The 17,432-nt window shown below is 40.9% G+C and overlaps 1 protein-coding gene across 12 annotated transcripts in view; it reads left to right on the top strand.

Moving 5' to 3' along the window:
* The window catches only part of LOC145346767 (uncharacterized), a 381,295-nt gene that overhangs the window by 81,491 nt on the left and 282,372 nt on the right, over positions 1-17,432 (top strand). The window lies entirely within an intron of this gene.

Below are 17,432 nucleotides of genomic sequence, written 5' to 3'. Positions count from 1 at the left end.
TAAAAATCTGAGGTGGGGGGGCAGGCTTAGAGCTGAGAATTGAACAATTTCTTGTATCTTGTCCAGCAGTGTTGGAAGAGGCTCCTTGGATATGGCAATAATACTTATTCTTGTATGCACTAGAGATTTAGAGTTGAGTCTATTAAGAGGGGGGATAAAAAGCTTCTTGGAAGAAGTTTATGCAGTGATTGTGGGTTTTCTATTTGGGGTTGAAGGAGATGGTGAAGGGGCACTAAGTGTGGAGTTGGGCCCAAGGTGGGGAAAAAGCCATGTGCGGTTCAAACCTTCAGTTCCTCTTCACTACTACACTCAGCCAGAAGACTCTAGATGTTTTGTGGCGCTCATCTGACTCACTGGGCACTGATTTTAAATAATGGGGGCAATATAGTTACTTTCCTTGCTTCCAGCAGATGAAAATCAAGCAGTGATTGCCACAATGGATTGGCTATTAATAACTTCTGTCTGAATGAATAAGGAAAGAGGGAGAAATGAACGTATGCGTTTACCTTAAAGAAAGAGTTAGAATTCCTCCCTAAATCATTAGGAGTGCTTCAGGTACAATTGCAAATTTTCTATTTACAACATAATTCAAAGTTAGAAAGATCTCATTTGAAAGGTCTTTGATAATGTCCCACATGATAGGCTTTAAGCTTTGCTGGCAAACCTAAGGAATAAAAGGGGCAGGGACAGCATGGAAACAAAATTTGTTGAGTCTCAGGAAACTGAACGGTGGTGAACAGTTGCTTTTGTACTAAACAAAATTTAAAGGTTCCCTAGTATTTGGTAATATGACTGTTGTTTTTTCTTGATGTATATTAATGACTAAGATTTTGGTGTCCAGGGCACAATTTCACGGTTTGCAGGTGACAAACTTGGAAAGTATTGTGAACTGTGAGGACGGTGATGGCTTTCAAGAGGCTGTGAATGTTCTGGTGGAATGGGTAGAAATGTGACAGATGAATTTAATGCAGATAAGGGTGAAGTGATGCGATTTGATAGGAAGAATGAGGAGAAGCCATGGTGAACACTATGAAACAATGGTTTGGCCTCAATGGAAGTATTGGGTTCGACTTGGGCACCACACTTGAGAAGCATGTGAATGTTTTGGGGAGGGTGCAGAAATGATTTAAGGCGATGGTCCCACAATGAGAGACTTCAGTTACTTGGATAGTTAGGAGAAGCATTCTAGTTTCCTCTTCGAGAAGAGCAGGTTGAGGGAAGATTTGATGGAGGTGCTCAAAATTGAGGATTCTGGACAGCGTAGAAAGGAAGAAGCTATTCGCATTGATTAAAGAATTGGGAACCAGTGAACATTAAGGTGACAGCCAAAATAACCAAAGGCAATATGAGGAAATCATCTTCACACTATATATTTGGTTAAGATCTGGAATGCAATGCCTAAGTGTGGTTGAGGTAGATTCAATCATTGCTTTCAGAAGGAAATTGTGATAAGTGCCCGGAGAAAGGGAATTTGCAGAGCCCCATCCTATTCACTTCAACCAGGGGACTGATATGGCTGTTTTTAATTCTCCCAAGCTTGATGTTTGTTTATATGTAATTATCTGTTGCTGTTATCTGTAAACTCCAGTTAAGTGTTTTGGTGTTTTTACGCCAAATTACATGGTTTGTGTACCTCTAAGATGCTGGGTAACTTCCTAAACCTGATGTCTACTATAAATTTGCTGCCTTTGTTCACTGCAGTATGCACAACTTAAATTTGGTACTTTTTAACTAATACTAATTTAGTTTTGATCATTTGAATAAGTAGCAACCACCCCCTAAAATGGTAAAAATGGCTGCAAAGGCAAAACTATTCTACCTGAAAGACATCATCATTGGTCCAGAAGTCCCAGAATGTATGCTTGAGACCCACGCATTGTGTGAGAGTTAAATGTTGAGACATGAAAATACAACTTGTAGGTTTGGTACTGCCATAGGCTTGCTGTAGGCATTATGTCGGTGACGTTAGGGCCTAACTTGAGAGGATGCAGACATTTGATTTGAGCATGTTTCATGTCATTTGGAGCTTTACAGCATGGAATCAGGCCCTTCAGCCCAACCAGTCCACTAAGCTAGTCCCAGATTGCCCGCATTTGGCCCATATCCATCTATACCCATCTTACCCATATAACTGTCTTAGTGCTTTTTAACCTGCCTCTACTACAGCCTCTAACAACTTGTTCCAGAAAGTCACCATCCTCTGAAAAAATTGCCCCTCTGGACCCTTTTGTAGCTCTCCTCTCTCACCTTAAACGTATGCCCTTAAGTTTTAGACCCCCTACACTTGGGAAAAGATCTTCACTATCTAGCTGACCTATGCCCCTCATTATTTTATAGACCTCTATAAGGTCACCCCTAAGCCTCCTACACTGTAGGGAAAAAAAGGCCCAGTCTATCCAGCTCTCCTTATAACACAAATTATTAGGTCCCGATAACATCCTAGTGGTATCCTCTAAGCCAGTGGTCTCCAAACTCTGATCTGGATGCGGCCCTTTGCAGGCCAGATGTGGCCCACGGGCTGTAGTTTGGACGCCCGTGCTCTAAGCTATTTATTAAATAGGAAGCCTCAGAGGCATGCAGTGAAATCTTTCTGCAGATTTTGTAGGAATACATTGTACTGTTGACCTCTGCTATAAATGTTTAGGATTTTACATCCAGATCTAACTACGTTCAGAATGGTGATGGTGCACTTGAGTTTGAGCACTGAGTCTCCTGTAGCCTGTACAGAAACATTGTAGGGTGTGTCACATGTTTTAAAGGAGATGTTATGAATGTCTTTATCCTTGTATTACAAAAATATTGTTGTCCCTTTTTTATATATAGAATTTCATTTTGGTTTAAGGTGAGAATTGTGAGTTGAGACGAGTGATTTATACATGAATAAGGGTAAATGAAGACAGTTAGCTAAAGTGAACTGGAAAGCTAGGTTAAAGGATACGACAGTAGAGACACATTGGCAGACTTTAACTCAGCATATATCCCAGTGAAAGAAATTCTATGAAGTATGTTTTATTTGTGGCTAAATAAGGAAGTTAAAGATGATATCAAACTATCTATAAAATTGTACAAACTGCATTTCTTTGAAGATTAGTAATGGATCAGACGACTGGACAGATCTTAAGAACCAATAAAGAATGGCAAAAAAACCGAGGGAGTGCATATGCAAGGGGGTGGCAGAAGTTAGCACTACCCAATATGATTCTGACTGTATAAACCAGAAAGACCAATACTCAATCTCTGCTGAGTAGTGAATTTCAGCCAAGGCCCTGGTATGAAATGTGCAATTAACATTTCACTTCTGTGGTCTAGGGAGAAGAGAATCAACCAGGGCAACCCTTTTTGATTGAAAGCTGTATCCAAGCATGTATATTTGGTATTGGAAGAGGGACGATTTAGTAGTTGTTTTCCTCGCATTGCTTGCTTTCTACAGACGTGGTTCCACAGTATTTTGAAATGAGAAAGTTAAGAAACCACAAACATTGTTCTGACAAGTTGCGTATCCTCCTATCTGTCTGATATCTGTTCTCATTATTATTATCATCCATCCTTATATGTACACGAACAAGAGACTTAGGCACAGGTAGATTTGCATTTAACCACAATGTTCAGCAGTAGATTTTCCATTGATTTAAAATGGAATGCATACTCTGTTCCAATTTACTGTCTGCTGGCTTACAATTAATAGGTTTGCAGCCAGACTTCCTCCTAGAGATTATCTGTCAAACCGCATTTCTGTATTCTTGACTGTTTATAACTGGAATATTGAGTTTTCTTTTGCAGATCTTTTTCCACTTAATCATATCCTTTGGGAGTTCAAACATTATTCCCCCCTCATGAAAATGAGGTATGTTTGGGTTAATGGTAGAGTGGGCCTTGGCATGCTGTTTGCCTTCCTCCGCCTATGCTCCCAGGCTTCACTTTGAACAATCTAATGTGCAAAATGTTGCAGATATTTGAAGTGCCCATTAGGCAATGGAGCATGCTTTTTAGCCTTTAAGCAGCTTGTTAACGGATTGCAGCTGCTACCTGGAGGGTCTATCTTGTAGCTGTGTGAATCCACTTCGAGATAGAATTGAGGTCAGAAGCGAAATACTTGAGTGGTAAATAGTGAGGAGAATAGTTCCAGGACTTGAGCACAGAAATCAAGGCTGACGCAAAATGTCGGAGGTGCCTTTTCTATTCTTCCAAAAATGCATTACTTCACATTTCTCTACGTTTTAAGTTTATTTATTAGTGTCACAAGTAGGCTTACATTAACACTGCAATGAAGTTACTGTGAAAATCCCCTAGTCGCCACACTCTGGTGCCTGTTCGAGTACACCGAGGGATACCAGAGTATCCAGAGGGGACCCATGCAGACATGGGGAGAACATGCAAATTCCCAGACAGTGACCCAAGCTGGGAATCAAACCCAGGTCCCTGGAGCTATGAGGCAGCAGTGCTAGCCACTGTGCTGCCCTACATTTGATCACTGTTTAGTGGAAAGTGTCTCGTAGCCTGCGTTGTGTCTTTTGAAATAGCCATCCATTCAGTCCAGTTCCCCTATTTTGTTTTGCCCTATAATTGTGCAGCCAAAGTTTAAGTTATCTAAATTCCTTTTGAAACTTGACTTTGAATCTGCAAGCTTTCAACCTATCCATTCCAGCTCACAAAAGCATGTTGCATTTTTAAACAAAATTTCCCCTCTCGCCTATTATTTCAGTTATAAATATTCCCCTGAAAGAAATATTTTCTTTCATATCAAAATTCATTCATCCTTCATTTTGGAGACTTGTTAAATCTCAAAACCTGCTCTGGTGTAAAGTGAAGAATCCTAGTTCCTCTAGTCTCCACATAGTCTCATCCCAGCTGGTATTCGACTAAATTTCCCCTGCATCCTTTCTATGGACTTTATAATGTCATTGTTGGGTATTTCTACAAGGCAAGATTTTTGAAGTTGCAGGGTCCTAGCTTATCAGGCTATTCCACACAACTCTTTGTTCTGACACCATTTTATAGAATCTTGCAGCACAAAATTGAGTCAGTTTGGCTTGTTAATGTCTTAGGTCACTGTAACCAGAATTATTGTAGAGTTCTGTGTGCACCTGATTGCATGTTGCAAGATCTGCACTGTCCTCCGAATCTATGTGCATTTCTTTTTCCCACTCTCATTAAATATACTCCTGCCCCTTCCCCAAAAAACCTGAATATCTATGTGTAGAATAAAGGTTGTGAATTCAGGTAATGTCTGTTGTTGGGTAACAATGTATGGAAAGCTGTATATCACACATTACGAGATGTATATGGTGAAGAATTTCATGAGAAAGGGACTTAGAATCCTGACTCAGTTACAAGCATCACTCCAGTTATTTTGTAGATGATTCTTTTTGCCTTCATCTGTGTTACTTTAATCTGGTTAATTTCAATCTTATAAGAAAATAAACTTGGATTCTTGTAACACTTTTCATAACTTCAGGCAGTTACAACATCTGAGAGCTGTTTTCAGGCTGTTGAGTGCATCATCTCAAGTGAGTCTTGGGTCTGTCACAACTGTGAGAAGTCATGTTGGTTGGACTTTTTGAAAAGTATTCAGCTGGATAACCACAATAAATTGTTGTTAGTGCATGATTGTCTCTTCCCAAATGGGAAAGATATTGGTATTTCACATGGTTTCTTTCTGGACAGATTGTCAACTAATTTCATTACAAGGGAATGCTTGTTGTGGGAATGACGTTGCCTCCAGTCCCATCTTTGTTATAACTGCTGATCTTTCATTGACTCTAGACCAAATCCAGGAACTGTCTTCTGATCAACATTGAATACTGACAATGACTAGCAATTTGGAGAGAAGGCCTGCTATGCATTTAGTAACCAGAAATGAGCAATCATGTGGCTTTGCCTGTGCCTGCCACCTGAAGTTAGTGTTACAATTCTCATACTTCTCTAGGAATTCTCTTTCTGATTGCTATCCAGTGATTCCAGTTTTGTTTGTTTGTTGGATGAGAATAAAATTAGGCTTGTTGTGATGCTGGGAAGCCTTCAAGAAAGGATGACACCTGTACAAGAAGGACAGATTACACCTAAATTGGAAGGGCACCAATATCCTGGCTGGGAGTTTTGCTAGAGTGTTTCAGGAGGGCTTAAAATAATGTGGCAAGGGGGTGGTGATCAAAACAGTAGGCCAGTAAGCACAGAGGCTGGGGATGAGCTTGGGGCCAGGACAAGACTGGCTAAGAAGAGCATTCTGGAGGAGGATGACCTCAGTGGGCCTGGAGGCCTGGAGTGCATCTGCTTCAATGCAAGGAGCGTAACAGGTAAGACAGACGAACTTAGGGCCTTAATGCTTACACGAAATTTGGATGTGGTTGCAGTGACGGAGACTTGGTTAAAAGAAGGACAGGACTGGCAGCTGAATATTCCGGGGTACAAGTGTTTTAGGTGAGACAGAGGAGGGGCTAAAAGAGGTGGAGGAATAGCAATATTAGGTAGGAAGCATATTACAGCAGTGCAGAGGGTGGACAATTTGGAGGGTCATGTAACGAGTCACTGTGGCTGGAGCTCAGAAACAGGAGGGTGCAGTCACTATGCTGGGGGTATACTACAGGCCACCGAACAGCCCACGGGATGTGGAGGAACAGATATGTAAGGAGATTCTAGATAGGTGCAGAAAAAATAGGGTTGTTGTGTTGGGAGATTTTAATTTCCCTGGTATAGACTGGAAAGTGCTTAGGGCTGGGGGTCTGGACGGTGAGGAATTTGTAAAATGCACACTGGAAGGTTCTTTGGAACAATATGTAGATAGATAGCCCAACTAGAGAGGGGGCTATACTGGACCTAGTACTGGGTAATGAGCCTGGTCAGGTCATCAAAGTTTCAGTAAGGGAACATGTGGCAATTCTGTTAACTTTAGGACAGTAATGGAAAAGGATGAGTATTGCCTTACAGGTAGGGTGCTGAATTGGGGGCAGGCTAACTATGGCCAGATTATGCAGGAATTGGTGGCCGTTGATTGGCAGAGGCTTTTTAAGGGTAAATCCACATCTGACATGTGGGAGTCTTTTAAGGAGCAGTTGATGGGGCTGCGGGATAGGTATGTGCCTGTAAAAAGGAAGGATAGGAAAGGTAGGATTCGAGAGCCGTGGATAATCAGGGAAATTGAGGATCTGATCACAAAGAAAAGAGAGGCATACGTTAGGTCCAGGCAACTAAAAACAAACAACACTAGAGGAATACAGAGAAAGTAGGAAAGAACTCAAACGGGGAATTAGGGCAAGAAGGGGTCATGAAATGTTCTTGGCAGACAGGATTAAGGAGAACCCTAAGGCATTTTATTCATACGTTAGGAACAAAAGAGTTGTCAGGGAAAAAGTCAGACCTCTCAGGGACAAAGGAGGTGAATTATGCTTAGAGCCCAAGGAAGTAGGGGAGATCCTAAATGAATACTTTGCATCAGTATTCACAAAGGAGAGATACGTGTTGACTGGGAGCCTCTCAGAGGGAAGTGTTGACTGTTAAGAGAAAATCTCCATTACAAGGGAGGAAGTGTTAGGTTTTTTAGGGAACATTAAAACTGACAAATCCCCAGGGTCTGATGGCATCTATCCTAGACTACTCAGGGAGACGAGAGATGAAATTGCTGGGTCTCTGACAGAAATTTTTGTCTCTTCTTTGGATGCAGATGAGGTCCCTGAGGATTGGAGGATAGCAAACGTGGTACCATTACTTAAGGAAGGTGCCAAGGATAACCCGGGTAATTATAGGCCGGTGAGCTTGACGTCCGTGGTAGGAAAATTGTTAGAGAGGATTCTTAAGATGTATGCACATTTAGAACTGAATAATCTCATTAGTGATAGACAGCATGGTTTTCTAAGAGGGACGTCGTGCCTCACAAATTTGGTGGAGTTTTTTTGAGGTGACAAAAACAGTTAACGCAGGAAGGGTGTGGATGTTGTCTGTATGGATTTTAGTAAAGCGTTTGACAAACTCCCTCATGGCAGGTTGGTGCAAAAGGTTAAATCTCATGGGCTACAAGGAGAGGTGGCTAGATGGGTAGAGAACTGACTTGGCCGCAGGAGACAAGGGTAGGAGTGAAGAGTCTTTTTCCGGCTGGAGGTCTGTGACCAGTGGTGTTCCGCAGGGCTCTGTGCTGGGACCTCTGCTATTTGTGATATATGTAAATGATTTGGAAGAAGGTGTAACTGGTGTGATCAGTAAGTTTGCGGATGACAAAGATGGCTGGACTTGTGGATAGTGATGAACGTTGTCGGAGAATACAGCAGAATATAGATAGGGTGGAAAATTTGGGTGGAGAAACGGCAGATGGAATTTATTCCAGATAAATGTAAAGTGATGTATTTTGGTAGAACTAATGTAGAGGGGAGCTATGCAATAAATACAACATACAAAAGTGTAAACACACAGAGGGACCTGGGTGTGCAAGTCCACAGATCCTTGAAAATGGCAGCACAGGTGGAGAAGGTGGTGAAGAAGGCATATGGCATGATTGCCTTTATAGGACGGGGTGTGGAGCATAAAAATTGGCATCTGATGTTACAGCTGAATAGAAAGTTGGTTAGGCCACATTTGGAATACTGCGTCCAGTTCTGGTCGCCGCACTACCAGAAGGACATGGAGGCTTTGGAGAGAGTACAGAGAAGGTTTACCAGGATGTTGCCTGGTATGGTGGGTCTTAGCTATGAGGAGAGTTTGGGTAAACTGGGGTTGTTCTCCCTGGAAAGACGGAGAATGAGGGGAGACCTAATAGAGGTGTATAAAATTATGAAGGGTGTAGATAGGGTGAACAGTGGGAAGCTTTTTTCCAGGTTGGAGGTGACAAACTTGAGGGGTCACAGGTTCAGGGTGAGGGGGGTGAGGTTTAACTCTGATATCAGAGAGATGTATTTTACACAGAGGGTGGTGGAAGCCTGGAATGCACTACCAATCAGGGTGGTGGAGGCGGCCACTCTGGATAGTCACATGTGCAGACTGGGAATGGAGGGACACAAAAGAATGGTCTAGTTGGACCAGTGAGTGGCGCAGGCTTGGAGGGCTGAAGGGCCTGTTTCCTGTGCTGCATTGTTCTTTGTTCTTTGCTTGTCAATTTCAGTTGTTTCTGTGAATATGCAAATGAAGGTATCAAAGGAATAACATCTGTGGATGTGGAGTCAGCAGCTTCCAAAGAAGAATGGAAAGAAACCAGGTTGTGAGAGAAGTGAAGTACAGGCAGCTTTAACCGACTGCTGTAATTTCATTTTAATCTTTTCTATTTGGTTTAGCAATTGTCCTCCTTCTGTTGACAGGTCAGGAGTAGCAGGTATGGCTTTAGGACAGCATGAAACATCATTGCTGTCATCACTAGTAAAATCTCTTTTTGAAGACATGATAAATAGAGCGGATTAACTATGGATTTGCCTCACACTGATTAGAGCGGTTTGCAAACAAGAGTAGGAATTCAATCCGTTTTTAGTTTTGCAATTTGAGGGATTTCCCTGCAAGCATTGATTTTAACATCCGGCACTTTTTTCATAGTTACATATTGAAATGCTGTGAGAACTAGTTAGAAACTGGAACCACAACTGGAAAAAAGGGAACTTCTGGTGCTGCAATGACAATATTGACAAGGATGTACTTTGAGTCATAAGTTTACATTGGTAATTTTCATTATATGCAGGACATTCAGTATTCAAGCAGTCAAGGTTGCATATGATTAAACTGTATTGATCAAAAGCTTTTTAAAAGCTGAATATAGCAGATACTGGAAATTTCAAACCAGAAAATCTGCATCGAGTCTGGCAGCATCAGTGGAGAGAGAAAGTTGTATTGCAAGTTGATGACCTTTAATTCAAAACTTGGAAAAATTAGTAATTTAATAGCAAGGGGCAAAAGGAAGGTTTGTTGGGGCTGATGACAGGAACGTGAAAGAAAAATTCTGTTCTGTATTATTATGCAGGAAAGAGCATGGTTGTTTTAACTGGTTTCTGACTCTGGCAGATTTTCCCCTTGTAATGCGCCTGCTTGTGGACTTCATTGGGAACAGAAAAGGTATTTGTTAACAAAGAGAAAAACTGAATAGAGGCTGGCTGGTCCCCTGGCTGTCTGGAGCAACTCATTGGCTGCCCCAATCCGTATTTTTCTTTGTGTCTTCTGCCTAAGCTGGGCTGCAGCCCCTGGGGTGATTACCCACTCCATCTAAAATGGTGTCACAAGCCAGCTGACCCTCTTATGCTGCATCGCCTGTAAAGGGACAATCACCACACCCCTTTTTAGATCCAGTGTTGCAATCCAGATTGTTGTCCAATTCATGTTTTATGATTTTGACATTTATGCATTTATTCTGCCCTATGAAAGACCATAAACTCTTCCTTGTACAATTTAAGATAGGGAAGGAAGGGCAGTTTTTAATATGCAATATACCTTCCCAATACCTCTGAACCATATATCAAGAATCGGTGGCTTTTGGAGAAATGGAATACAAATATTTGACAAGTCAATCAATATTTTTCTTAGGGAAATTTGAAAATATTTTAAAAATTGCTGCATTTTTTGTCTTCTTTTGGGATGCAGAATGATAATAAATTAGTTTCCTCACTTCCCTTTGGAAAGTTGCAAAACATTTGATTTTTTTTTCCAAATTACAACTGAGCTTGGCATAGTGGCATGACAGTTCTTTCCTTTGTCTTTCTTGGATAAGTTTTTGAACATTAGAGCATTATACCACAACTATGAGTCAGCAGAACAAATGACTCATTTTGAAAACTGACTGAAGAACAGTATTTTATATCTGCTGAACTTGTGGCCTGGGCTTGTGTTCAGTCTTTTTTTTAAAGATTTAAAAGTTAGAGCCTTGACTTTAGTGTCTATGACAAAATATGGCACATCTGACAGTACGGTATTCCCCTCAACTGTACTGGAATACTAGTCAATATTATATGTTCCTCTTTAATTAGTTTGCTTTCGTACTTTTTTAGTATAGTATGTAATGTGAAATTTTATCTATCCATTAAATCGCCATAACACGACTTCAAATGAAGCAGTTATTTTCGAAACAAGCTGCTTTAGGTAAAAGTTAGTTTGAGTTGTATTTGGGTCTGCCTTTGTGTGCGATCCTGATACTCTGACATTTGTGTCTCTTCAGGTTGACTGACTTTAAAATACTGTTGGCTGGGTTTCCAGTTTAGTTTGAGTTTCTGCCTGAACAAAATTGAGATATAACCCTCTTCCTCAAAGTGGCAGTGGTCCCTTGTTGATACAATTGTCTTTCTAAGGTTGGTTTTCAAAATACGACTTTGCAAATAATGGCTGATTTTAATGACAGCTGTCATATCATGGATGTTACACAGCTGAGTGGTTTGTCTTGCAGCAGTCAGGATGAATATGTAGGACCAGGTTTGCTAAATGTTGTAGAGGCAAAAGTAATCATTTTTATTTTCGTATTTATTGTAATCTTCAATTCTGTTCCTAATGGCCACCAATCACATTCTTAAAGGTATATAGAATGATTACATTACAGAAGGAGACAGTTTGGCCCTTTGAGCCTGTGCCAGCTCTTTACAAGAGCAATTTAACTACCCACCATTCGGCAGTAAAGAAGTCAGTTTAATTTCAAAGGGAAGTAAAATGTGTTTACAACTTGGGTTATAAATAAGGCAAATTATTAAATTTTATTTGACTGGAAAGTGGTGACAATAGGGAAAGCATAAAAGATTTTATTCTGCGAAAGGTAAATTTCAAAGAAGGGCAGCATGGTGGCATAGCAGTAGTTAGCACTGCTGCCTCACAGGGACATAGGTTCAATTCCAGCCTCAAGCCACTGTCTGTGTGGAGTTTGCACATTTTCTCCATGTCTGTGTAGGTTTTCTCACAGGTGCTCCAGTTTCCTCCCACATCCCAAAGATTTATGGGTTAAGTTGATTGGCCATGCTGCATTGCCCTGTGGGACCTCCTGGTTAATCAGGCTTTTATACTGTTTGTTTTAGTGTCATTTACTTCAGAGCTTATTAAATTAAATTCATTTTCACTTTAAATGGAAGTTCTTAACGCTTTCTCTCTGTGCTCAGAAACAAAACTTGCTTAAAGCTATACTTTACTCCTAATACACAACATAGTTTTAAGTAATTTGTATTTATTTTCTAACAGTATCACTTCATCTTGTGTAGCATAATGTTGCCATCCTGTACTCATAATAGTTGAAACAATAGAACATTCCAGGATCCTGTTCATATCTAGACATACATTAAGAGCTGCCAAACATCTACCTCCTGCCAATAGACTATACTAGACTAGTGACCTGTTCAGGGGTTACTTGGGTGGCACAGTGGTCAGCACTGCTGCCTCACAGCACCAGGGACCCGGGTTCAATTCCTGGCTTGGGTCACTCTGTGGAGTTTGCATGTTCTCCCTGTGTCTGCATAGGTTTCCTCTGGGTGCTCTGGTTTTCTCGTACATTCTGAAAGACGTGCTGGTTAGATGCATTGACCTGAACAGGTGCCGTAGTGTGGTGACTAGGGAAATTTCACAGCAACTTCATTGTAGTGTTAATGTAAGCCTACTTGTGACTAATAAACTTTAAACTTTACTAGCTTTGAAAATCGACAAACATCTGCCTCAGTGCACCATTAGGTTCAAGAAGACAATTGGAATGCATCTGCCTACTTTGCAAGTCAATATTCCATCAGCCAATGCAAAATCTACTGGTGGGTAGATACAAAATTCTCTTCCATCTCCTAAAGGAAAAGAATTTGACTTTTGTTACGAAGGTTGAAACCATATGTTCTGCTGGCTCTGTTGCATCCCACCTAACCAACTAACCAACACTCACAGTATTTATATGGTTAGTCTATTTCAGTTTCTGGTCAGTGGTAACTGCCAGGATGTTGATGGTTAGTAATTCAATGATGTCGTTGTGACAAATCTGCTTTCTTCCTGGATCCCATACTGGGGTGATATTGTAGTTGATTTCCTGCTGTTTTCCGTTTAGGATTTGCTTTCATAATGGTCCTCCTCAAAAACCCACCTTTAATCCCACTGTCATTGTCAATTGTTCCCAATCTCCTCTTTACCATGTCAAACAGGTTGTTAACACAAAAATAACTTTTCTGCTAGCAGTATGTTCTACGTAGCTGTTGGAGGGAGAAGTAGAAAATGTGTGTTTGGTTTGTAGCTTGTTGAATGTCAGGTCTGATGATGCCAAACAGTCTTTAAGTCACAGATAGCAGGGGAGGAGAATTCTATCAATGAGCTAACTAGGATTATAACTGCTTAGATGGAGGCATTTACCACCCCTCCTTTTAGCAAGTCAGCAAATGTATGGGTTTTTGAAATTTGTTTTTGGGCAGTTGGCATCACTGATAATAATACTACCTACTTCTCCAAAAATGTGATGATGCAACAGAGAGCAGTGCTAGGCCACCTCAAAAAGGAGTTGAGATTCAGCTATGCAGGTGAGACATTGGAATCACACAGGCCAGGTGAAAAAAGAAATTTTAGGAGAACTTCAGAGAGCTTTAAAACAACTTCTTATAGATACCAGCATTATATTTCCAGATTTTAAATTCTTAAATTGTCATGGTGATGATGCTGACTCTCATTTTCTGAATTATTAGCAGCCCAAACCTTTGGATTAGTCCAGCAATAAGACACTGAAATCCTACAGTGCCAAATTGTGAAACTGAATTCAATAGAGATAGTCGGTCATTTATGAGAAATTGGCCTTAAAAACTGCTAAGGTTGTCATTAATAATCCAATTAGTTCTGCAGTGTTCAGGGAGGGGAACTGTGAAGGGCCAGATGGCCTACTCCTGCTCCTATTTCTTATGTTCTTATATTATGCTGGCTCTTCTTTCTTTCTTTCTTAAGATGTTTTAATTTTTGTACATTATATACCGATTGAAACAAAGTTCAAACAAATCCATCACAGCAGCAATATTCCCGTTCCCCTCATTACTTCTGCTGCATGACAATATATACATTCAACCTGTGAAGCTGACCACCACCAGATGAATGGTGCTGACAAAGAGAGTCTGCAAATTTGAGTGATCCAGCCAGCTATTCAATAGAAAGCCCTCCACTGGGAGCCTAGGGATGAGCAATAAATATCATTGCCGTTCACTGCAAATTAAATCATTTATTAAGTGTAGTATTTTGGGTTATTTATTGGGACAAAAATGTATGCGCTTCTATAGCTACTTGAAAGATTGAAGAAAAATTAACCAAATGTTTGTAATTAAAGGGAAAGGGGGGAAAAAAAATTTAAAACTGCTTTTAAAAGTTAATTCTTGGTTTAAAAAAAAATGGACTTTGAATATGAAATATCAAAGATAGGCGTGGGAGAAGAAAAAAATGGCAGAAATGTGAAACATGTTTTTATGAGTACTGGTATTCCTTTGTTACTTGTATGGGCAGGCGATGCAATTGAATTTATGGAGATTTAAAAGAATATTTTCAATGTATTTAAACAGATGGTTGCAGTACCAAATTAAATGTACCCAGAGATGATTTTTATCTTGTCCTAATTCAATCTGGATTAACTAATCTTGGAAATCAATGCCCATAAAGTGACACCTAGAGTTCACACTGGACGTGATTGCTCTATCCAAGTGGCAAATTCTATGAGCCTCCTACTAGGTTAACAGAACTTTGAGACCAAATCCACAGGACTTTAGCTTTCTGGAATCGGAATTAAAATGAAGACCAAAAAAAAGCACAGTGCTTATTGAGGTCAGAGTTGGGGGAGGGAAAGTTGTAACATTTTTATTCAGTTCACTGTAAAGAGTGGCAGTATTGACAACTGGAAAAATATCTCCAGTTCCAATTCTTAAAATGGTTAGAAGCATGAACTTCAGAATTATGAGTCTGTTAACTTGACATCATTGCAAGAAAAACACGAGTCTGTTTATAGAAGCAATTCAAAGTTAAGAGGAAATATGATTCCAAGTCAATGCAGGTTTATAAAAGGCAGGTTGTGCACAACAAGTCTATTAGAATCTTTTTAGGATATGATGCTGTTGAATGTTTTGACTTTCAGGTGGTGTTTGATGCTCAGTCACATGATTTGAGACTGAAAAGTAAGCTCCATGAAATACTGATATTTCTGAAATACTGTAATATGAATCCAGTTTTTGAGGTGCTCCCATGATGGAACTGGGTAGGAAATTCCCAATAAGAGTGAACAAAAAAATGAAAACACTTTGAAAACCAAAAGGAATTTTACGCCAGTATCCACAATATTTCTATTGTGGCTTTTAAAGCATCTATCCAATCTGGTGGACATGTGTTTGTAAACCCTGGGAACCTGTCCATGCAACTCCAGTACTGTTCTTGTATTTCTTGTTTTGGCTGATGTTGAATGAGGGCTGATATAAATGAATAGGAACACACTCATTTTATGTTCTGGTAGTTAAGCCAGATAATTGCATCAAGAGGTAAAGAAGTGTATTGATGTGATGTCTCTTTCATATTTATGAATCTGATATAGACTGTTGTATATTCTGTGGTCTGTTATGGGTAACTGCAGTCACAGGTGTTCAATCAATGCAAAGTTACCTGCACTTGCCATTGTACAATTACGGTTAGCGTTGCCAGTGAGCTTTACGGAAGATCATTACTTTATTAGGTGAGACATGGTGTTGTGTATGCTTAGTATTGCAGGAAAGATTGGACCTAAAGGCAAATGATCAATATTTAGCAAGACTGATATTGTAAAAGAGTTGCTTACTGTCACATTTTTCCCTCTAGGGGAGAGGGAGCACCTCAAATATGTAATGAGGCAGGTAGAATTAGGGACCTTGTGGTGAAGGATCCTCTTGGGAAGAGTGATCATTGTATGGTGGAGTTTCTGATGCAGATGGAGAAGGAGAAAGTGGGTTCCCGGACCTGTGTCCTTTGTTTGAACAGCGGGGAGTACGATAAGATGTGAGAGGATTTGGCGAATGTTGATTGGGGGAGCACATTGGTAGGTAGGTCTGCTGAGGAACAGTGGAGGATCTTTAAGGACATCTTTCTTGGTGCTCAGCAGAAATTTATTCCGATGGTTAAAAAGGATCGTAGGAGGAGAGATAATCAGCCGTGGATAACGAAGGAGGTAAAGGAGAGTATTAAGTTAAAAGCGGATGCGTTTAGAGTAGCGAAGAGTAGTGGGCAAGAAGAGAATTGGGAGAGGTTTAAATATCAACAAAGAATGACGAAGAAGTTGATAAATAAGGGTAGGATAAACTATGAAGCTGGGCTAGTGTTAAATATAAAAAAGGATGGAGTTTTTATAAACATATAAAAAGGAAGAGGCTGACTAGGGTGAACGTTGGACCCTTAGAGGATGAGAGGGGGGACTTAGTGGTAGGGGATGGGGAAATGGCTGAGGCCTTGAATAACTTTTTTGTTTCGGTCTTCACGGAAGAGGACGTGAATAGTATGCCGGGTGTTAACGATGGAAAGATGGTAGGAGTGGAGGGCCTGAATGACATTATTGTTACTAGAGAGGCAGTGCTCGACAGACTGGAGGGACTGATTGTGGACAAGTCCCCAGGACCGGATGGAATGCATCCAAGGGTTTTGAAAGAAATGGCGGAGGTGATAGTGGATGCCTTGATGATTTTCCAAACCTCACTGGATTCCGGGGAAGTGCCGGAAGATTGGAAAACGGCTAATGTTACGCCGTTGTTTAAGAAGGGTGGCAGGTAAAAGGCAGGAAATTATAGGCTGGTTACTTTAACGTCTGTTGTAGGTAAAATGTTAGAATCCGTGATCAAGGAGAAAATAGGGAGGCATCTTGAGGAGAATTGTTTGATAGAGCAGACGCAGCACGGTTTCATTAAGGGGAAGTCGTGTCTGATGAATTTATTGGAGTTCTATGAGGATGTGTCTAGGGCGGTGGATAGAGGAGAGCCGGTAGATGTGGTGTTTCTGGATTTTCAGAAGGCGTTTGATAAGGTGCCGCACAAGAGGTTATTACAGAAGGTCAGGGGGCATGGAGTTGGGGGTAGGGTGTTAGCGTGGATAGGGGATTGGCTGCCAAATAGGAGGCAGAGAGTGGGGGTCAATGGGTGCTATTTGGATTGGCGGTTGGTGACTAGTGGAGTGCCCCAGGGATCGGTGCTGGGGCCTCAGCTATTTACCATTTATATAGATGATCTGGAGGAGGGAACCGAGTGCATGGTGTCAAAATTTGCTGATGACACCAAGATTGGTGGAACGGCAAATTGTGCAGAGGGTGAGGAAAGTCTGCAGAAGGATCTGGATAGGCTGGGTGAATGGGCCAGGAACTGGCAAATGGAATTTAATGTTGGCAAGTGTGAAGTTGTCCACTTTGGTAGGAAGGACTATTACTTGGCGAAAAACTGCAGCATGCAACAGTGCAGAGGGACCTCGGGGTCCTTGTGCATGAGTCGCAAAAACCCAGCTTGCAGGTGCAGCAGGTGGTCAGGAAGGCTAATGGGATGCTGGCCTTTATAGCGAGGGGG

This window comes from Carcharhinus amblyrhynchos, chromosome 8 (genome assembly GCF_965287045.1).
Source record: "Carcharhinus amblyrhynchos chromosome 8, sCarAmb.v2.hapA, whole genome shotgun sequence".
Taxonomy (NCBI): Eukaryota; Metazoa; Chordata; class Chondrichthyes; order Carcharhiniformes; family Carcharhinidae; genus Carcharhinus; species Carcharhinus amblyrhynchos.
This window is presented reverse-complemented; position numbering and strand designations above follow the sequence as displayed.